This window comes from Sminthopsis crassicaudata, chromosome X, assembly GCF_048593235.1.
Source record: "Sminthopsis crassicaudata isolate SCR6 chromosome X, ASM4859323v1, whole genome shotgun sequence".
NCBI classification, from domain to species: domain Eukaryota; kingdom Metazoa; phylum Chordata; class Mammalia; order Dasyuromorphia; family Dasyuridae; genus Sminthopsis; species Sminthopsis crassicaudata.
Genome location: NC_133623.1, coordinates 53,569,746 through 53,592,664, shown reverse-complemented (window position 1 = coordinate 53,592,664; position 22,919 = coordinate 53,569,746). Strand labels below are relative to the sequence as shown.

The following is a 22,919-nucleotide window of genomic DNA, read 5'->3' as shown; positions in this document are numbered from 1 at the left end:
TGAAAGCAGACATTTTCCCTTTGGTGTAGTATGACACCAAAGTTATGACCATATGAATTATGGGAATTTATGAGCAGTGAATTAAAGATGACCTTTGAGTCATCTTTAACTCTTTAATTTCCTTTCCTCAATCCCTCTCCCATCCCATTGGTTTCTAAGTTCTTGTGTTCCATAATATTTCTCAGAACAAGCTGAACTTTTAATTACTTTCTTTTCTTCTTCTTCTTCTTCTTCTTCTTCTTCTTCTTCTTCTTCTTCTTCTTCTTCTTCTTCTTCTTCTTCTTCTTCTTCTTCTTCTTCTTCTTCTTCTTCTTCTTCTTCTTCTTCTTCTTCTTCTTCTTCTTCTTCTTCTTCTTCTTCTTCTTCTTCTTCTTCTTCTTCTTCTTCTTCTTCTTCTTCTTCTTCTTCTTCTTCTTCTTCTTCTTCTTCTTCTTCTTCTTCTTCTTCTTCTTCTTCTTCTTCTTCTTCTTCTTCTTCTTCTTCTTCTTCTTCTTCTTCTTCTTCTTTTTTTTTTTTTTTTTTTTTTTTGGCTGAAGCAATTGAAGATCACCCAGGATCACACAGCTAGGAAGTGTTAAGTGTCTGAGGCCAAATTTTAACTCCAGTCCTCCTGACTTCAGGGATGATGCTCTATCCACCGTACCACCTAGCTGCCCCAACTTTTGGCTACTTTCATAACCAAATTGCATGACTGAGTATTACTATATCAGATGAACTGAACTTGCTTAGATGAATCTGTGCTCCCATCCATGGGGATATGCTGACTACTGACTCAGTACCCACACTTCCTTCCAAATCTCCTCAATTATTTTTTTCCATCAAATCTTCCTTGAATGATCTACTCAAAACACAGGAGGCCTTCCTCTGCTTCTTTTAATTTGTTTTAATGGGTATCAACAAAGTATTCCCTCAAGCTATATATAAAGAATGAATGAATGAATAAATGCATGAGCAAAAAACATTTATTAAGCACTTAAAATCTTCTAAGTTTTGTGCTAATCCTGGGGATAAGAATGCAAACACAAAGGTAGTTATTGTGCTCAAGGAGTTAGTAGTACTCTAATAGAGAAGACAACATACAAAAGGGTATGATAGCCAGGGTGGGTACTTTGGTCCTGAGAAATAGAGGAACAGTGAGTGGGATCTTGTTGTTTTTGTTTAGTCCTGTCCAACACTTTGTGATCCCGTTTGGGATTTTCTTTGGCAGAGATGCTGGAGTGGTTTGCTATTTCCTTCTCTGGCTCATTTTACAAATGAGGAAACTGAGGCAACAGGGTAAAGTGACTTGCCCAGAGTCATACAGCTAGTAAGTGTGTGTGGCCACATTTGAACTCAGGAAGATGAGTATCATTATTATTCATATTTTATATAGGAGGAAAAAAATCTGAGACTTAAAAGAGATTTAAAGACTTACTCAGGGTCACACAGCTAGTAAGACAGGATGTGAACCCAAATCTTCCTGTTATGTCCAGCATTTTATCCACTTATAATACAGTAAATATTTATTAAGGACCTACTATGTATCAGACAATGTGCTAAGTGCCAGAGATAAAAAAAAAAAAGATAGCCCCTGTCCTCAAGGAGCCTACAGTCTAATTGGGAAAGACAGCACATAAAAGGAAGCTGAAAAGTGGAGGGGTGGGTATGATGATGATGAGGGAGTCAAAACCAAGTACACAGCTAGTGGGAAATTAAGAACTACTTGGGCTGCATTTCTCCTTTGCACAATCATTGCCTCTATGTTGAAGTCTACTTACACCCATAATTTGGTCATGATTCACAACACTGGCAGCACAAGGAGAATACTGGTGTTAAAAACATGTCTTTTTGCCCCTAAAGCCTGACTTAGGCTCATTGAAAGCATAATACATTTTCCTAAATGTGATCCAGACTACTTTTCTCCTCCTCTTTTATTGTAAGTCCAGATCACTGTACTTGTTTGATACCCATTTTACACACACACACACACACACACACACACACACACACACACACACACACACACGAACTAACGTAATAGGTTGTTCATCAAACTATTATAATTTGGAAAATAGGTTTTCATCCAATTTGTTTTTCCATTGTATATGGTTAAAGTAATCTCTTGCAAATAGTACCAATGGATTCTGCACTAATAAATACCTTAGGGAAGCCAATATCTCCCTCTGGAGACAACTATACTCAACTTATTATTGTTTTGTCTTTTAAATTTTATATTTCTTGTTTCATAGATATGGTCTTTGTTCTGTTTCACAATCCATGTACAGTTTAGAGGAGCTATTTTCAGAAATATTCTACAAGAAGTACAATGATAAGTCTCATTTGGAAACGTATCAAGTATTTTCAGGTTTGGAAAGTGTTTTACCTCACAATAGCTCTTTGGGGTAGAAAGCACATGTATGAGCGTATCTTCATTTCACAGATAAAGAAAATAAAGGTCAAAGGGATAATGTTGATGAGGTTAGTGGCAGTACAGAGAATTGTGGAAATCCCCTTTTGGTTGGAGGCGCAGGTTCTTCATGAAAGAATTCACGAACCTGAAGAATTTTAGGTGGCAAAAATGGAAGTCTGTTATTGGATTAGAATTCAGCTTTGCTAAGAGACTGATTTCTTTAGTGGCAAAGTCCTGTTAGGGAAATGGAGGCTGATACTGAGAAGAGAACGTCTTCTCAATGGGTAGGGTCCTGGAAGCTACACCAAGGGGCAAGGCATAGTTCTGCTTTAGACATTCTGCAAAGAAATGAGTAAACAGAAGCCTATTATATGAGCAGTTCTTGGGGGGGGGGGGCGGCACTGGGGCAGCCTGAGTTGATCAGACCAGGATCTCCCATATAAAATTGCTTTGAAGGCTTCCTCAGCCTGAGTTTGAATAGAGATCCGGCTTGCCCTAGAAATGACCCAGTTGGATGCTGCCACTTAACTTGTCTGGGGAGATATGCCTCCCAGGGGGGCCTGAGATTCGAATCTTCCTTTTTTATAGATCAAACGGTGCATCATTTTAGAATGTTAATTTTACAGATTAAAGGGAACACAATTTCACACCCCCATCAATGTGACTTGTCCAAAGTTCTTTAACACTTCAATGGCATGGCCAAGATTCCAACTTGGGGCTCCTGACTCTAAGACCAATGTTCTGTTCTCTTCCTCAGCCTCGGTCTTATCTCTTCTTGGATAGTGTGTTGGACCATCCTTCTAACTTTAAGCATTGGTTTAGAAAAGCTAAATTATGATGACTGGAGCTTTCCTAGTTACAACGATCACTTACAACATGTTCAGAACACCCCAGAACACAAAGCCACATGATATCTGAGTTCAGTCTAAGGTTGCAATAGTGTAAAATCAATATTCAAAATTCTTTCGCTTGCCTGAACTCCCCAAACACCAGCAATGAAAGAATGCTGACTTTGGTGTCTGGTATCCAAGGGTGACTTGTGAGCTGTGTTCCTGGCAAGCCCTTTCATTTCCCTGTGCCTCAGTTTGCACTCCCCAACACACTGGAGTCAGAGGGCAGTTTGTGAGCCATTAAGAGCAACAGAAGTGTTGTGTTTATATTTGTACCTGAATACATTTCTTACAAAGTGGGTCTTGCGAGCAACTCAGTCCTCTAGCACCAAACAAGGCAGAGCACAGTAATTAAGTTGTGTCCACCAGCTTCTGATGCTATTTCTTAATGCTGATTAGGGTTCATCCAAAGAGAAGCTGAGGAGTCTGTGCCCAGTTAGCTCTTAGCAATTCTGCTGCTGAGCCACATAAAGAAGGGAGCCACACTCTTTCATTCAAAGCCCAGCTATCCTGAGGAAGGAGGGTTCAAACAGACATTCATCTCAAAGCTACTTGAAATGGTGCATTTCTCCCAGTTCTCCTGATGTGGGTTTCATTTGAATCAGCAAGAGTGGAAAGATCCAACTTCCAAGTCCTTCATTTTCTAAGGACAGGCCTAATTACAAAATACCAACCTTGCCTGTGCCATGTAGGAGGTAAAGTGGGGGTGGGGATGGAAAAGCAAAGAGAAAAAGAAAGGAGGATTGAGAGAATGGGAAAAGAAGGGGAAATGAAGCAGAAGAAAAGGGGGAAAGGCCAAAAGTGAAGATGAATCAAAGGAGGAAAGGGAAAATTTGCAGAAGGGAAGGAGAAAGGAAAGGGGGAAAGAAAAAGACAGAAAGATAGGAGAAGGGTAAGAGGAAAGGAAAGGGAAAAAAGAGAAAGAAGAGGGGAGAGAAGGTGAAAGAAATATTAAAGGGAGGGAAAGAAAAGGAAGCAAAGGGTAAGAAGGAGAAGAAAAAGGAATGGGAAGGAGAAAGAAAAAGGGAAGGAGAATTGGAGGAAAGGGAAGAGGAAAGACAAGAAAAGGGAGGGGAAAAGGGAGAGAAGAAGTGGGAAGGAAGAAATGGAGTCTGTTGCTGGGAATAAAGGAGCTCTGCTGAAAAATCAGATGGGCCAGGTAATGCTAAACCAACTGGACATTTATAGACAGGCCTTGGAGTTTAAATGGAGACACCAACAAGGGATGGATGTCGTTGCTCCCCTCTGATTCTCTACACGTGTCCTACATCTGACACTTAGGAAGGGTGGCAATGAAGGGAAAACCCCAAGAACATAGGTAGGTAGCCTCCTCCTAGTTAGTCCTCTGGACATGGGAAAAGAAAGGAGTTCCCAATGGTCTTTGGAGGTATACACATAGTTTACCAAGCTGAGAATGAGACTCCTGGCTTATTCCTTCCTTTTGGCTTTGGGGTAACTCAGGGCTGTTTCGGTTATTTTATAAGGGGACACCAATCAGCTAGGAAACCCGAAGATGCTGATTAGGGCAAAGAGTTCTTCAGATAGGTGGTTCCAGAGGAATGCCAGACTGAACGAGTGAATATCACTAAAAAAGAGAGAGTTAATCAGCCTGATTAACAGAGAAAAATGAAGCCAGAAAAAAATCATCTGCAACAAGAATGTAAAGGGACAGGAAGGTCAGGAAAAGGAAGGTAAAGAAAAGGGAAGGCCAGTGTGGGGAAGTAAAGGAAAAGGGAATTTGGAAGGGTGGGGAAAAAAAAGGTAGAGAGGCAAAGCAGAAAGTAAGATGGAAGAGATGGGAGAGAAAAGAGAAAGGAAAATAGGCTGGAAGGAAAGGAAAAGAAAGGTGGAGGTGAAATAGAGAGAAAAGAAGAGAGGGGAAGAGAAGGAGAAGGAAGAAGAAAAGGGGAAAAGAGACAAAAGTAAATGATTAGAGGGAAGGGAAGGGAAAAAAGGGAGAGGTATGGAAGGAGGAAGGAAAATGAGAGGAGGGAAAGAAAAGAGGGGAGAAAGGAGGATTAAGATTTCTCCTTGGTCTAAAGTAACTCTTGAAAAACAAAACACTCCACAATCAGCAACAGGAAACTAGCAGTTGTATGAAGAGATTCCATGGTTGGTTCTTAAATTATGGCTGCTTCCAGATGAAAGCAACCCTCCTCAACGAGCAGGCAGCGGCCTTTATATCCTCTGGCACCATCCTGGTTTTTTTATTGCACTAGAAACCAATGTTGAATTTCCTGAATAATTACATAAATAAACCATGCACTTTACTTATTTGTGTGCCCATATTTAATGATATATTGTGCATGTAACTTTCAGAAATATGATTTATGGCATTTTATATTACCACAGAGGGGTGTTTACTTGAAATATGTACTTGGAAAATATCATATAAAATGATGTTATTTGATATATATTCAGAAATGATCTGATTTTTCAAGAAAATGCAAGCTGAAAAACCTAGTTCCAATTAAATCATTCTGAGAGTGTTCTTAATTGAATTCTCAAGTTTAAATGATGTAACAGACTAATGAGCATAAACATATAAATTATATTTATTTCATTCTCTGTTGTGATGTTTGGGATTGAAACTGTGCAAATGGGCTGACTGGTGCTTCCTTCCAAGGGTATAAACCACATCCAGATCCCTAACGTCTAACAACTTTAAGCATATGCAGGGAGATTTAAGAAGCAGCTTTTGAAGGCCAGCAGCCACACATATTTAACAACCCATCAACTTCTGATTTTATCTAGACGCAGAGAATTTTATCCAGTTCAAAACATATCCCCCTCACTCAGCTGCTCTCTGTGCCCAGTTTAGGGTCCAGGAGACATCTCTGGGAAGAAAATTAACTCCTTATGGACACAAGGGAATTTTGATTCAAAAAGTTTTATGGCCATAAATTTACCTACTCATTGGAGACTCCCTATAAAATATAGCATGCAGGATGGAAACAATTCAAGGGCCTTATCTCCATGCATATCTCCCAACACAGTTCAATGGTATACTGGACTCCATGGTTGAGCTATTCTACATATGTTTGTAAAAGATGGCTAATTCCTATCAAGTTTGTTCTTCACCTAAAGAAATGTCTTTACCTGTTGGCTGTTGTCCTATTGAGAAGTTAACATACCAAAAGTCTATTTTATGTTCCATCAATTAGCATTAAAATCATAGTATAACTTCACATAGTCATTTGGTCAATCAGTTAAAATGCATATTTCTAGTTCTGTACCAATCACTGGGGATACAAAGAAAGACAAAAAACATAGCCTGTGCTCTTAAGAAGCTTCCATTCTAAGTAGAACTAAAAGAATGTACACAATAACAAAATTATGTGAGGATCAAATTGTGATGGACTTGGCTCTTCTGAATAGTTCAAGGCAATTCCAATAGACTTTGGATGGAAAATGTCATCCACATGCAGAGAGAACAATGGTGACTGAATGTGCATTGAAGCATAGTATTTTCACCTTTTTATTTGTTTGTTCGTTTGTTTGTTTTTTTTCTTTATCAGGTTTTTTTTTTCCTTTTTGATCTGATGTTTCTTGTACAACATGACAAATATGGAAATGGTTAAAAGAAATAAACATATTTAACCTATATCAGATTATCTGCTGCTTTGGGAAGGGGAAAAATAAGGGAGGGAGAGAAAAAATTAGAACACAGAGTCTTACAAAAAAGAATGTTGAAAACTATCTTTACATGTCTTTTGAAAAATAAAATACTATTTAAAAAAGAAGCTTCCATTCTAATGGAAGAGATAACATGTATATAGATCCATATATATATAAGATTGATTCAGAGAAGAGAGAAGGTAACTTTAGATTAAACATTCTTTTTTTTTATAACTTTTTAAAAAATTTTTTAAATTCATTTTTATATTCATTTTTATAATTATAACATTTTCTTTGACAGTACATATGCATAGGTAATTTTTTTTACAACATTATCCCTTGTACTCCCTTCTGTTCCAAATTTTTCCCCTCCTTCCCTCCACCCCTTCCCCTAGATGGCAGGCATTCCCATACATATTAAATATCTTATAGTATATCCTAGGTACAATATATCTGTGCAGAACCGAATTTTGTTGTTGTTGTTGCAAAGGAAGGATTGTATTCACAAGGTAAAAATAATCTGGGAAGAGAAACAAAACAAAACAAAACAAAACAAACAAAACAAAACAAAACAAACAAACAACAAAAAAACCAATGCTCACAGTTTACACTCATTTCCCAGTGTTCCTTTTCTGGATGTACCTGATTCTGTCCATCATTGATCAATTGGAATTGGATTAGCTCTTCTCTATGTTGAAGATATCCACTTCCATCAGAATACATCCTCATACAGTTAGATTAAACATTCTTAACCTGGATTCTAAAAGATCCAAAAACCTTTCAGGTAGTCTGTGAACTTGGGTGGGAAAAAATATACATGTTTATTTTTCACTGAAGTCTAAATTAAATGTAGCATTTTTAAAATTATGAATGTAGACAATAAACATGATTTTGAGAAGGGGTCCATGGACTTTACCAGTTGGCCAAGGAGGCTCATGACACCCAGAAGAGGGCAAAACAAAAAACAAACAAACAAACAAAAAAATCCCAACCCTTTCTTAGAGGGAAAGACTAGTAGCCAGTGGGGGTGGGATAAGTAGGGGGATTGGGCTAGTGCTGGGAAAAGGACTCTTGCAGATGTTGGCATTTGGGTTGAATCTTAAAGAAATTCAGGGAAACAGCAGTGGAAGTGAAAAAGGAGAACAGACCGGGGACGACAAACAATTCAAAGGCAGATGGAGTTTCCATGTGCAAGTTGATCAATGGAGTTGAACTGGAGAGTTCATGGAAGGGAAAAGAGTAGAGGAAGACTGAAGATGAAAGAATTGAGTCTGGTTATGAAGAGAGTCAAATGTCAAACAGCACACTTTGTACTTGATCCTAGAGGTAATAAGTTTATTGAATTGGAAATCTAGGGTTAATGGGTGATGGAGTAAGACCTATGGTTTCAGGAAAGTCACTGGCCGCTGAATGGAGGGTAGATCGATGGGTCTTCAAATAATGCCATGCTAACAGAACCTTCTGAACAAAACACTGGTTATTTAAACTGGGCAGAAAAAGGTTAATGGAGTTTCCTAAGGACACATGACTAGAAAATGGTAGAAAGAGGATTTTAGCACAGGTCTTCCCTCTTCAAACAGACCATATCACAAATGAACTTGACCAGATGCGTAATTCCAGAGGAACAAAGGAATGGCCACTCGGGGTGAGGATAGTCTGGAATTATGTTGCCCTCTAGTTTCCAATCTCTAAGCAATCATTTTTGTCCTATTATCTTGTGGATGAGGCAGCAAAGTTGATAAGTGTGGATTAACACCGAGTAATGAGGAAAGAGGCCAGAGTTTTCAGAGAAACTACAAATAGATGGTGGTTGGAGCAGAAATTTCTCAATCTCTGATGTGGGATGCTGGTGGAGGGGGGATTCATGATAGTACCAAAGCCTAGGATTGTACAAATGATGGCATGGGATAGTGATAATGAGCCCATATTTCCCAGTGTGTTAATATGCCACTAAAACCAGGTGGCTCATGTATAATCTTCATTTCTAAAAACACATTTGGCTTCAGGGCTCAGTGAACCTTGTCTAGGGCTAGACTTAAGGTGCTTCTTCATTCCCCAACCAAACTGGGCTTCTATGGAAAAGCAGACTCCACTGCAATCACTTACTCAAACACAAGGGAGAAAGAAGGAATATGGGATCACAAAATTACAAATTTAGAGCTAGAAAGGACCTTAGAGGTGATTGAAGCCAGTTGCCTTATTTTATAGTTGAGGAAACAGAAACTCCGAGAGGATAAGTGGCTTACTCAGGGTCACAAGGCTAATAAGTGTCTGACTGGGATTTGAATAAAATTCTTCCCGATGAAATCTAGAGCCTTATCCACTCTGCTACGATAGACTTCTTGGAAGAGTTTAAAAGTTTTTCTTCTGCTTCTTAGTGTGTCTAAACAGTTCAGGAGTATCATTCCTGTCTTCTCCTCATTTCTCCTCCCCTAATCAAGTTTGGGATAACATCATGATGAAGATTGTAAGCGGGGCTGCCCCCCACTCCCTTCATTTGTACTTCCCCCTTGTGTGCAAAATGTTGAGACAAAACAAGCACCTAAAGACATTTGGTTCCAAACATCTTCCTCTTTCATGCTAAAGCAAGTGGCCAAAGATGCTAGGTTGAGGACCAACTTCTGCCAACACTTTGTTGTTGTGTCAATCAGACAACATTTATTTAGCTTCTGTTCTGTAGGGGCAAGAGTCCAGGACTGAAAGTCAGAGGACTTGTGATCCTATCCTAACTACTCTTTATACCTTGGATGATATTAGGCCCCTTCCTTCCTCTCTCTGGGTTTCATTTTCTTCCTAAGTAAACTGAGGGACTAGATGAAGTGATTCCTAAGGTTCTTTCTAGTCCTCAATCTATGCACCCCCCCAAACTAAAGACCCTTCAGACCTTAGAAGCCATACAGTACAGACCCCTCATTTTAGAGATGAAGAAATGGAGAAAGAGTGGGGTTAAATGAATTGCCCAGGGTCACATAGTATTGAAGTAGGATATGAATTCGGGTCTTTCTGTGTCCAAGACCAGTGCCATATATGCCACATCAGAAAAGACGATAAACTCAGTATTCCACTTATTAAAGGAATTCAAATGCTGGAATGGCGCATCTAAGGCCTGGCATTCCCAACAACTGCTCCAATCCAATCCAATCCAATCCATATTTATTAAATGCCTACTATGTGCCAAGCATTCACCAAATATCACCACCAAGGCAAGCCGGTCAACCTAGCTGAAGTGGGAAGACACCTAGAGGAAGAGAGAGAAGAAACTACATATCTCTCAGACCTAGATGGAAACAATCTAGAAGAGGAAAGGAGGGAGTGATGGAGGGAGAGAATTTGGAACTCAAAATTAAAGAAAAAATAACAGTAAAAAGAAAATATAAAACAAAGAAAGAAAGACATATAAATTAAAAATAAAAATAAATAAAATGAAACAAAGCAAAAACACGCTAGGGTCTTAAACCAAATTGTGGTTGTTTTGATAACATTCCCCAGATCACCAGCCCTGCTTCTAGGAGAGTCCCAGTAGCCTTTATCCAAAGAAGCCACCCTTTATGGAGAGAAAGCCTAGAAACTGTTCCTGAAAGGTCTGTAGTTTTCTGCTTCCTCTGCAGCCACAGACACTGAAGACTTGGAAAAGATTACTGAAGGCCTTGACTCCATTGATAATTCAACATTAGAAATGGATATGGTTTTACCTGTGAAAATGAGCCTATAGTATATTCTTTGCTGCTATACCTTGAGGGCCATGAGCCCTTTTCAACTAATTTGTTGTTGAATCCTATATGTGGTTCCCCATTAGAATGTGAGCTTCTTTAGATCAGGATTGTAGCCAATCTGCTATTTGGATTCTCAGCACTTCTCAGTGTTTGGTATGTAGAACTGAATAAGTGCTTTTTTCATTCATTCATTCATCCTAGAAAGATGTATTGATATGCCCAGAATTTCATATTCAATGGTGAGAGAGAATATAAGGAAAGTTGAAAACATCATACTTTTCCTTACAGATCTGTAGGTCCCCTGGGCTGATGGATTCACAAAATCTCAGAGCTGAAAAGGATCTCAGCATCTATTGAGTCTAATTTATACCTGAAAATGAATCCCTCTATAACATCCCTAACAAGCGGGCATCTGGACTTTACTGGATAGCCTCCAATGAGTGAGTGAGAACCCATTCCCTCCCAAGACAGCTCCTTCTATTTTGGGATAGCTCTCGTTGCTAGGAAGGCTTTTCTTGACATTAAACCTAAACCTGCCTCTTTGCCCCTTTGACCCATCCATCATTCCTCATTCTGTCCTCTAGGGCCAAGAAGACCAAGATTAATTCCTCTTCTGTGACAGCTCTGCCATCATAGCCTTCTAAAGTCTTCTTTTCTCTCTATTAAGCATCCACTGGAGCCCAGTGGTCCTTGTGCAATTCAGATGGAGCCAGGCCATTACTGCAAACAGAATTTCCTTCTTATTTAATTCTTCGGCTCGAACAGCCCCAGAAAGTTCCAGCAACATTTCAGTAGCAGAGACAACTGGTTTTAATTACTGATCTCACTTCCTGTAAATTAGGATTTCAATAATCTACAAATGCTAATTTAAACCTGCTCTTGCTCCCGCATATAGTAATGAACACAGAGCAGATTATCCTCCGAAGGGCAATCCAGAGGCCCACAAATCACCAGGTGCATTTCCTCTGTTTTTTTGGTGATTCCAAAAAGATATTATTAAGCTATAACACCTTAGTCATTTTCAAGCTCTCGGCACTTAAAGTGCTGAATTTTCGATTGCTTTTTTATATTCTGCCTGCGCCTAGTTTCCTTACTGTATGTAAAGTTATTAAAGCTGTCTGCTCCAATTTTTCCTCTACTTAGGAAGATATGACAAAAAGATGAAAGAGACTACCTTGAATCTCGAAAGGCTAAACACCACACAAAAAAATGGGAACGGGAGAAAGCATAAAGACAATGAGAACGCGTCTCCAAAGGGAGTTTCTATTCATTGAGTGGTCACTAAAAAAGCACTAAACTAGGAAGATGTGACACCATAGCCGGCCCGGGGCTCCATCTCTGCTGCATGGAGCTGATGCCGTTTTTTATTACACTGTGTAATTGAAATGCTACTTGCCCTATAATGATTTGCTTTACTGAGGGGGAAAAAGAGACATTGCTCCTCTGGAGTACATTTGGAAAAATGCATACACGTATACTCACACACACACACACACACACACACGGTTGTATTACAATTAGATTCAGCTCAGATTTAGAACCCATTTCTACAATGTAGCGACTCGCAAGAGATGAGTAGGGCTTTGCTCTAGGATGCTGACATCTGGGAGGGGTATGCATGTGTATTGTGATGTTTAAAAAGTTCAAGAGAGATAATTTCTGTGTAGTCATTTTATTCATAATGCCAGCATTTTAATAAAAGGTCAGGGGTACTCTCAAGTGCCAAAGACAATCATGGCAGCAGGCCCACAGTTTATATGGCCCTGGAAGAGGGGGATTCCTCAAGGGTGGCCATCAGCTCTGACTGGTTAACAATTAACAAGAGGTGGGCTTTATGAAGAGAAGGGACCGAAAATGTCATTATGTCTCCATTTGACAAAGAGATTATTATTCCTATAGCCAGATCACCCCTAGCTTAGGCAATCCAAAGCTTCTTAAACTGTGAATTAATTGCAACCCCATATGGGGTCTCGTAACTGAATGTGGAGGTTGAGAAATTATGATTTATTATCAATAAATGTTTGATTTCTTGACCCAGGATCATGTAAAAATCTCTCCAACAAAAAGGGGTGGGGAGTGGAAAAGGTTGAAGGAGCTGGGTTCTAGATGAAGAATCAGTATCCTCCACCCAAACCTGGGTGGAACAGCAATATCCAGAATGAGGAGAACTATAATCCTATCTTCCATTAGTCCCGTCCTTAAGAGATTGGACAAGGGACAGAGAGAAAAGATGCTGGGAGAGTAATAGGCTATTGATATAAGAGAAATGATTATTTCTCTCATTGTGTGAGAGCTTCTAGCAGAAGTCTTCTGGAGGGATCTTTGATTCATAGTTCTCTACTGGTCTTTCAAACCAGGCAATTCAAGTATCCCCTAATCCTAAGTATACATACAGCAGTAGCCCTCTCATCTGTCCTGCTTTCCCCTCTATTGAGAATGGACTGTCTCTTCTTTGACAATGACTACATCTGGGGTTTGGCTGCACCTCTGTGCCATCCCACCAACAAGAGATGGTTTTTCTCCAGGTCAAAGTATTCCTAGTTAGCGTTCCTGTCATCTCATTCTACACAAATGTAAAAAAAAAAGACACGGAAATCTCTTTTCTACAAAGCTTGACCAGTTTGTGATAGGATGCCTTCTATTCTGTAGCTTCCTCGCGACTCTCTGTGTGAAATATTGTGGGTTTGGGGACTGGAGAGTAAGAGAGGAATTGATGAGAGATACAGTAATAGGAATAAATAAGTGTGATAGTGAAGGTCAAAGAGAGGGTGGTATAGTGGTGATGAGGTGCTTCTCTTGATCTCTGTCAGCTGCACTACGATGGACTAGCTATGACCGGTGGGAGATTCGAGTTTCCTGCTAGCGTCAAAATAGTCACATAATGTTTTGGTGGAAAATCCATTGATTTTTGAGTCAGAGGACTGGCGTTCAAATCTTACCTCTGGTGCTTATTATCTGTGTGACTTTGGACAAATCATTTAACAACTTCCTGTGGCTTCATTTTATTTCTCTATAAAATGTGAGGGCTGGATTATATAGTCTCTATGTCCCTTCCAGCTTTAGTCCTCCACATTCAAAAAGAGTCATGGGAGCTTCTCTGTTTTCTAGAGTTCACCTCGATTCTGGGTCCATTCCTTGCTCCCTAAGTCCAAAGTCTAGAGTTTCTACTTCCTAACTTGAGGACCAGCTCTTCTGCAAGCATCATGAGGAGAATGGGAAGTCTTGCACCCATTTTCAGGCGGCCTAATTATAGAGAATGAAACAAGTCCCAATTGTTAGTTGTCTAAAAATTCTGGGTTCAAAGCAGCTTCTCTACTGTTTGGGGGACTTCCAATATCTAGGAGAGTGGCAGATGTTTTATTATGCAATGTTGATCATTATTCTGCACTGTTTATTTGCTTCTTGATTCTATGTTAAGACAAAAACAAGGACCAAGCTGAGAACTATCTGCAATATACAAGTAGGTTTATCTTTTTCTGTGGAAAGCCAATTCTATTAGATCAAGGTCATCTGATTAAGCCTCACTTGAAATATAGTGAATTCGTGAAGGAGGTGGAATTCACCTATGAACGGGAAGTCAAGAGCTGAATTTGGGTTAGGTAAATCTGGAAATCAACACGCCACATACCAATGTAGCAGGGCCGCCCCATGAAAAGGCTGAGTTAAGAGAAAAAGGGTCACTGGCTCAGAGAGCCAGAGAAAATGACACTTCTTCAGCACTTTGGCCCGGTAGAGAATGCAAGGATTGTGGGGTGAGCAAGGATACCCCAAGCTATAGATCTTTGTTGCTGAAGAGGAGGAAATGAATGGCTGAGAACCCCATAGGGCAATTAAAGAAATATTATTGTTTTTATCTCAGTATTTTCAAAGGGAAATATGTTAAGAATTTAATGCATAGATTCACTTTCTCGTTTTCTGGAACTTGGGCAACACTTGGGATTTTCAAGGAGTGCCATACTATTTCTTTGAAACTTTTTATATGATTCTCTTTCTTGCTCTTGTTCTCACTCTCTCTTCCTCTCCATTTGGTATCATGAATTGGGTCTTCCCAAAGAGTCACAGGGATGTACACATTGATAATGAGGTTGACGCACACCTTATCAGAGCTAGCTCAGCGTTTGGGAGGCTCCACAGGAAAGTGTGGGAGGGAAGAGGTGTTAGACTGACTACCAAACTGAAGGTCTACAGAGACGTTTGCTGAAGCTCATTGTTGTATGTCTGTGAAACCTGGACAGTTTACCAGAACCATGTCAGGAAACTGAAATCGGTTCCATGTGAATAATCTTAGGAAGATTCTGAAGATCACCTGACAGAATAAGGTACTGGATACTGAGATCTTCTCTGGAACTGTCCAGCAATCAAACTCTACTGTTAGTCTGCCCACAGAGTTCTAATGCTAAATGTACACTTGTCAAAAAGACTATTTTACAGAGAACTCACATAGGGCAAGTGCTCACAAAGTGGTCCTGAAAAAGCAATACAAGGACACTCTCAAGGTCTTTCTTAAGAACTTTAGAATTGATTATATGACATGGGAGACACTGGCACAGAACATGCCCTCATCAGAGAAGGTGCCGTGCTCTATGAGGAAAACAGAACTGATTTAGCTCCAAAAAAAATGTGAGATGTGCAGTTAGAGAAGCACCCCAAACGTTCATAGGGACTGTGTGTACCTGACCCGTGGGAGACCACTCCAAGCTCATATTGGTCTCATCAGCCATAGTCAGATACACAATAACTTGACTCTACACAGTGATGTCATTTTGGTCTTCTTCAAGAAGAAAAACAACCAACATGCTTTTCAGAGCTGAAATCAGTTCAATCAGTCAACCCGGTGTCCGTTTATCCTAATCCTGCTCTCTTGCTTACTTGAGGGGAGATTGTGGCAGGAAATGGACACACATGATTGTATAATTCTGTCTTTCCAATTCCATTTCCATTTCCATTACATAACTTTAATGTCTGGACTAGCTCTCTGGAGGATTTCAGGACCAGCCTTGATTTAAGTGGAGAAGTTCAGGAGGCAGGAGAGCCACCAGGAGGATGATCAAAAATGGAATGTCCCATTTCCAGTCCTTTTCAGCCCTTATATACCTCAGTATGATTACATCATTACAGCACACTAGGTATTTGTGAACTAGAGAACCATTATCTCATCAATACCCTGCTGTAAGTATCTTTGCTTCAGATATACTTTGAGAAAAGTTCCCCAGTTTCTGCAGTCCTCTACCCATCACCATATCCTAGCCCTAGGTATGCTTTAGGAATATCTAAAAGACTATGGATGTGCCTAGAGCTGGTTCTGGGCCCAGTTGGGAAGTAAATGAAATCTGCATTTTGAGACTCATTTTGCCCTTCTGTGTTCTTTTTCTTTTTCTCTGAAATTCCCACATCCCAAGGGGCCCCTGCCTGTTTCCCTGTTGTCAGAGGAAAAAGCCAAGACTACTAAGATGTTCTAATTGTGTGAACATAAGTCACTACTCTTCAGTTTCCACATCAACAAAATGGAGGAGTTAATAGCATTTGTTTTGACAGGGCAGATAGAGTGCCTAGCCTTAGGGCAATGTAGCATCAAATACTCACCAGCTGTGTGAATTTGGGCAAATCACTTCATCCCTGTTTTCCTCAGTTTCCTCATCTATAGTATTCTTTATCTCTCAAGGTTGCTGTGAAGATCAAAGGAGATAATATTTATAAAAGCACTTAGCACAGTGTCTGGTACATAATAAGCATCATTTCAAAGTTATTACTATTAGCTAATATGAAAATACACTTTGCATGACTGCACATACATAATATCAAAATACTTGCTTTCTCAAGAAATGGGGAGAAGAGAGAGAAAGGGAATGTAGAACTCTAAAGTCATAAAAAATGTTAAAAATTGTTTTTAAATGTAACTGAGAAAACATAAAAAAAATTCTAAAAATAAGTATCATCATCATCATCATCATCATTATCCAGACAACATCTGGAACACTCTCTTTAGTTCTCAAGTCACAATTTAGGAAAGACATAAATATACTAGAAAGGGTTCAGAGGGGAGGAACCAGGATGATAAAAGACCCTCAAGATCATAACACAGGGGCATCAAATGAAGTACCAAAGTATTATTAGCTTGGAGAAGACTCAGGGAGGGGGGCATTCAAGCTGTCTTCAAGCTTCGAAGGATCATTACATGGAAAGAGACTAGACTTGTTAAGTAGGAAAAGTAAATTTCAGTTCTATGTAAGGAAAATTTTTCTAATGATTAGAGATTTCTAAAAGTGGAACGAGTGGCATTGTTAGGTGGCGGGTTTTCCCTCTCTCAAAGTCTTACGATAAAACCTGGATGACTTCTTCGTAGGGTTATTATAGGAGGGGGACTTTTTCAGGCATGGAATGAACCAGGTGAATTTTGAGTACTCTTTTACACCTCTGTGATTTCATGATACTGAGAAATTAGACCATGGTTTACTCCTATGGGAAACCTTGGTCCTATGTGTATTTTCAATAAACTAGATGAGTCTCAGTCCTAAAATAAATAGGGAAGCTAAGATAGGATGGTTATTTCCCTTAAAAAAAGGATTCTGCATGGGAAAAAAATAATCCCTGCATGCAGCTGTTACATTGATCAATCACAGAATATCAAAGACTCATGGAACTCTCAAACTGGGAAAACCATTAGAGTTAAAAAGCGTTCACTACTCTATCACCCCATTTTATAGATGAAGAAATCAAGGTCTAGAAAGATCACCTTTCCCCATTTCATTTAAAGCCTAGTTTCAATTTACCCTAATCCTGAGTTACATACAACTTTCTTTTACCGAATCAACTATTTGAAGACATAGTCCCAAATGTCGATCTAAATAATTAGAATTGGCTTCAGTGTTTATATCTTTAAACCCCAGGGCTGACATCATTTTCCTTTTGCATGGCTGGCATGAGTTTGACTGGGCCAACTATGGGAAGCCAGCTGGAGCTCAGTGGCAGTGTCAATGAAGATGGATTTTCCACATCTTGCAGCAAGGCCATTTCCCTGTGACTATTGATATTGTGTCACCTGCCTGACTGGAAATCCATCAACATTTTGGGGTGTTTGTCTGGCTCTGGGTAAGGCAAGTCAATAGATCTGAAAACAGTTAGCTATTAGGGTGGCATTCTGAAATTCAGGGAAGGAGTCTGGGCTAAGAGTTGGTTCCTATTTCCAGCTCGGCACTAACATAATGGTGTGTCTTTGGACGTGTCTCCTATTTACGTGAGCTTCAGTTTCCCTGTGGATAAAATGGGAGGAAGGTTGACCTATATGATCTCTAGCTCTGCCATTCTATTATCTATGAACTTTAAACCTTTTGAATAGACTTTCTTCAAGACAGTTCATAATATTTAGCAACTGTTCATTGGCAGGACAGATCCTACTCAAATAAACAATGCGAATAAATGAGGTTGGATTATATTTGTCAGGTTTTCGGTCATATCATTCAAGCAATTCAAATCAAGTCAGTTTATAACACAGTCTACTCAACAAACATTTATCAAGTGCTTCTTGTGTACCAGGCACTCTGCCAGACACCATGACTAGAGATACAAAGCCAAAAATAAAAACCCCTGCTCTCAAGAAGCATATATTCTTCTGGTGAGGGTGGAGAGGGATACAATACATACCTAAATAAGCATGATACAAGAGAAAGAGAGAGTGATGGGAGTAGAGGAGGGGAGACTAGTGCTATAAAAGAATTGGAGGATGAAGAGGGGGAAGGGAGAGCAGTCAGGAGATAGCCTCCTGAGCAGAACTTTGAAGAAAAATGAGTATTCTGAAAAGGAAAGATGAGAAAAGATCACATTTCGGGGCTAAGGAGACTGCCTGTGGAAACTCATGGTGTGCTGCTAGAACAAATTGGAATTGAAAAAGCACTGAGTTGATAGCTAAAATCATTAATTATAATTCTTAACAACAAGAAAAGTATATCTCACCCCCCCAAACACATGTATATTAAAGGAGCAATAACCATAAACTATTTTAAAAGAATATGAAAAATGTAATTAGGCATATTTCTAATTGACTAAGATTTTATAAGCTGAGTTAAATGCTCTAAGGAATGTCTTCAGAGCCAGTGAAATTGCAAATTCTGTACACGTAAATACAAGCAAATCCATAGATTCCTACTCCAGGTGTGCATTTACAATGTTCTCTATTCTCTGTTCTTTTGGTATTTATATATTCATCTCTATCTAGAATTTGCAAATGTATAATCAACACTGTAACACAACTAGCTTTGCTTGCCACAGATGCTGAAAAGCCCTGGGTTTCCTGTCTAGCACTGCTTAAGAAAAATAAATCATGATTCATGGCGGGAATTGGGGGGGGGGGGGTAGGAGACATGGATGAGAAAATCCACACTCCTCCAATGACTTAAATCTCATAGTGCGACCCTACTAATAGAAAGCATAATGGCATTATGGGCCTGCCATTTAATGTCATGGTTGGCTGTCCGCAAAAAGGACCTCATTACTTCAAGTAGTATAGGAAGTAATGCTTCAGCAAGCCAAGTCGCAGAACCCATCCACAATACTTGCTCCTTGAGAGAATCAAGAGGGGGTATCAATGAAATCTTGATCCTGATTTATACTGCAAAACACTTTTTCTTGAGGAGGGAACAGAAGGAAAAACCTTTCTAGGACCTTATAAAACCACATGGCTATTACGACTACTGCTGCTGCTGCTGCTGCTACTACTACTACTACTTCTACTAGCACCAATAAAATAATAACTAGAACTTATAACATTTTGAGTTCTGTAAAGTGCCTAAATTTTTTTTAACTCAGAATCTTACAAAAATAAATGTTGCAAAAACAAAATTAAAATTGAAAAAAATTTTAAAAAATGAATGTCTCAAACTATCTTTACATGTAATTAGAAAACTAAAATGCTATTGAGAAAAAAATGCCTTACAATTTAATAAATACTTATAAAACCACATGGCTATTACGACTACTTCTGCTGCTGCTGCTGCTACTACTACTACTACTTCTACTACCACCAATAAAATAACAACTAGAATTTATAATATTTTGAGTTTTGTAAAGTGCCTAAAAAAATTTGGAACTCAGAATCTTACAAAAATAAATGTTGCAAAAATAAAATTAAAATTGAAAAAAATTAAAAAATGAATGTCTCAAACTATCTTTACATGTAATTAGAAAACTAAAATCCTATTGAGAAAAAAAATGCCTTACAATTTAATAAATACTTATAAAACCACATGGCTATTACGACTACTTCTGCTGCTGCTGCTGCTACTACTACTACTACTTCTACTACCACCAATAAAATAATAACTAGAGTTCACAACATTTTGAGTTCTGTAAAGTGCCTAATTTTTTAAACTCAGAATCTTACAAAAATAAATGTTGCAAAAATAAAATTAAAATTGAAAAAAAATTTTTAAAATGAATGTCTGAAACTATCTTTACATGTAATTAGAAAACTAAAATCCTATTGAGAAAAAAAATGCCTTACAATTTAATACTTATAAAACCACATGGCTATTACTACTACTTCTGCTGCTGCTGCTGCTGCTACTACTACTACTACTTCTACTACCACCAATAAAATAATAACTAGAGTTCACAACATTTTGAGTTCTGTAAAGTGCCTAATTTTTTTAACTCAGAATCTTACAAAAATAAATGTTGCAAAAATAAAATTAAAATTGAAAAAAAAATTTTAAAATGAATGTCTGAAACTATCTTTACATGTAATTAGAAAACTAAAATCCTATTGAGAAAAAAAATGCCTTACAATTTAATACTTATAAAACCACATGGCTATTACTACTACTTCTGCTGCTGCTGCTGCTGCTACTACTACTACTTCTACTACCACCAATAAAATAATAACTAGAATTTATAACATTTTGAGTTTTGTAAAGTGCCTAAATTTTTTTGAACTCAGAATCTTACAAAAATAATTGTTGCAAAAATAAAACTGAAAATGAAAAAAATCAAAAAATGAATTCTCAAACTATCTTTACATGTAATTAGAAAACTAAAATCCTATTGAGAAAAAAATGCCTTACAATTTTTTTCCTTTGATTTTCATAACAACCTTGGGAGATAGATAATATCATTATGCCCATTTTACGCTTGCAGATACTGAAGAATGAAGAGGTTAAGTAATTTGCCCAGAATCACATGGCTAGTAAGTATCTGAGGTCAATTTTGAACTCAGGTCTTCCTGACTCCAGACCCAGTGCTCTATCCAATGTACTTCCCATCTTCCTTGATTTAGAAAGACTACTCCAATTTTTTTTCCCCTTTCTTGTATTTTTTTCCCTTTTGATCTGATTTTTTTCTTACACAGCATGATGAATATGAAATTATGTTTAGAAGAGTTGCACACGTTTAACCTATATCTGATTGCTTGCTGGCTAGGGGAGAGGAAGAGGGAGGGAGAAAAACTGGAACACAAGCTTTTGCAAAGGTAAATATTGAAAACTATCTTTGCATGAATTTGGAAAAATCAAATACTATTAAAAAAAAAAAAAAACAAGAAAGACTAGCCCTAGAACCCAGATAAGTGGAATGGATTCTAAAGTTTTCACTTGTCTTGAAAGTACTCCCTAGGAGGCATAAGATCCAGCATTACCAAACCTCTCAAATCATTTAGAAAAAAAATATTTCCAAAGAGGAGCCCATCAGGAAAATCCTGTTTGGAAGATATGGATTTACATTTCCACAGAGCTAAAAAGTGTGGGATCTCAGATCCAAAATCAAGTTCTTTGACTCCAAGTGCAACATTTCTTCCCATTACTTCAGATTCTCTACTATATTGTGGAGGATATTACTGAAATCTAAGTTCCATGAGGGCAGGTATCATCTGCTCTGATCTTTCTATCTTTTTCCGGCCTCCCATTCTCAGAGTAGGTTCTTAATATATAAATGAATGAATAAATGGGGCTTGGGACACACCCTCAATTTTTGAGATCTGTGTCATATAGAGAGAAGCCATGTACTCCTAAAAACCTATCAGAAGCAGAGAGCCGAGTTGAATCGACTACGGACCTAACCCAATGTGCCGATTCTTCTGCATTGTTCTTAATGAAAAAGGGCACAATAATTACGGGAGCATTTCCATTTGATTCTGTACACATCTGGGATCAAAACTCAATGCATCTCTCATAAGCGCTATCGTCTACATGGGATTTACTGTAGCGAAACAGAGCGAACAGTTCACTACTTGAATCCCTGAGGACACTAAGCTAGTATGTAATTTAGTAGGTCAAAATAATGTTAAAATATGCCTTCTCTACCATATTCCACTGGAATCATATTCTCCTGCACAGGCAAGTGGTTAACTTTGCGGGAACAGGTGTTATATAATTCATGTTTTCAACATACAAAAATGAAGACATTTGCTGAAGATTTCAAGAAATCAATCAGTCCCATTATAATATTTCTTCTCCAAAAACAAGTACCCACCTTAAGCATTAATTTCCTCTTAACCTGCACTTCAGTTAAATATTAGACTGCTGGAATCTGGTTTCTTTTTCCATTAACCTACCTTTCTTCAGGGTGATGTAATTTATACCACTCTGCTACTAATCATCATCCTTCTCAAGTAATTAGAGGGGGCTTGGTTTTGAAATACCTTCTTCCATAATGGCTGATAGAAAACGGGGAAATGTGCTCCCTGGAAAATCACAGGCCAAAATGTCTGCAGCATCCTTACAGAATTATTCTAGGTGTCAGGGTTGTTTGCTACTCTTGCTGCATATTTTGGCATATTATCTGTGCCTGGTCTCAACCACCACGAATGGAAAATAAATTAGATGAAAGTAGAGTATGAAAAAGGCATTGGTGGGAAGGTGAAAAGAATATTTTGGCAAAAGTTGGGAGTAGATCCAAGGCAGGAACCATTTTAGCTTTCGTGCACCTACATGTTTCATCTTGGAACTGGGAATATGCTAAAAATTTGGCCCTAGGGTGAAAAATCATTCTTTGGGGTAAATATAATCTAGGCCATTTGGATCCTTTGCACGAGAGATTTTATTTAACCTGCCATCTATCATTGCACCCGATCTCCCCTACTGAGTGAATCCCTGGATTCGAACAGAAGTACTGATATGTAGAGAGCAAATTATAGCCCCTAAGCTTCAGGTCTGGCTATTTCTAAAGGACAGTTTGAAAATAGCAACGTTTATTTAGGACCAGCTAGAGGCAAACTTCTTTCTGTTTCCATATATTTTTCAACGCATTCTATACCAACAAAGCAGTAATGAGCATATGCCATTATGGCAGCCCATAAGAAGGAAGCTTATAAACTCAAGGTGG

The 22,919-nt window shown here is 38.5% G+C and overlaps 1 protein-coding gene across 5 annotated transcripts in view; it reads right to left on the bottom strand.

Moving 5' to 3' along the window:
* Positions 1–22,919, bottom strand: part of TENM1 (teneurin transmembrane protein 1) — a 3,105,198-nt gene that overhangs the window by 2,276,881 nt on the left and 805,398 nt on the right. For all 5 annotated transcript variants that reach the window (XM_074277949.1, XM_074277947.1, XM_074277946.1 and 2 more), the window contains exon 5: positions 16,194–16,276. The gene's annotated coding sequence lies outside the window, so the exon portion shown is untranslated. The remainder of the gene's footprint in view (positions 1–16,193; positions 16,277–22,919) is intronic.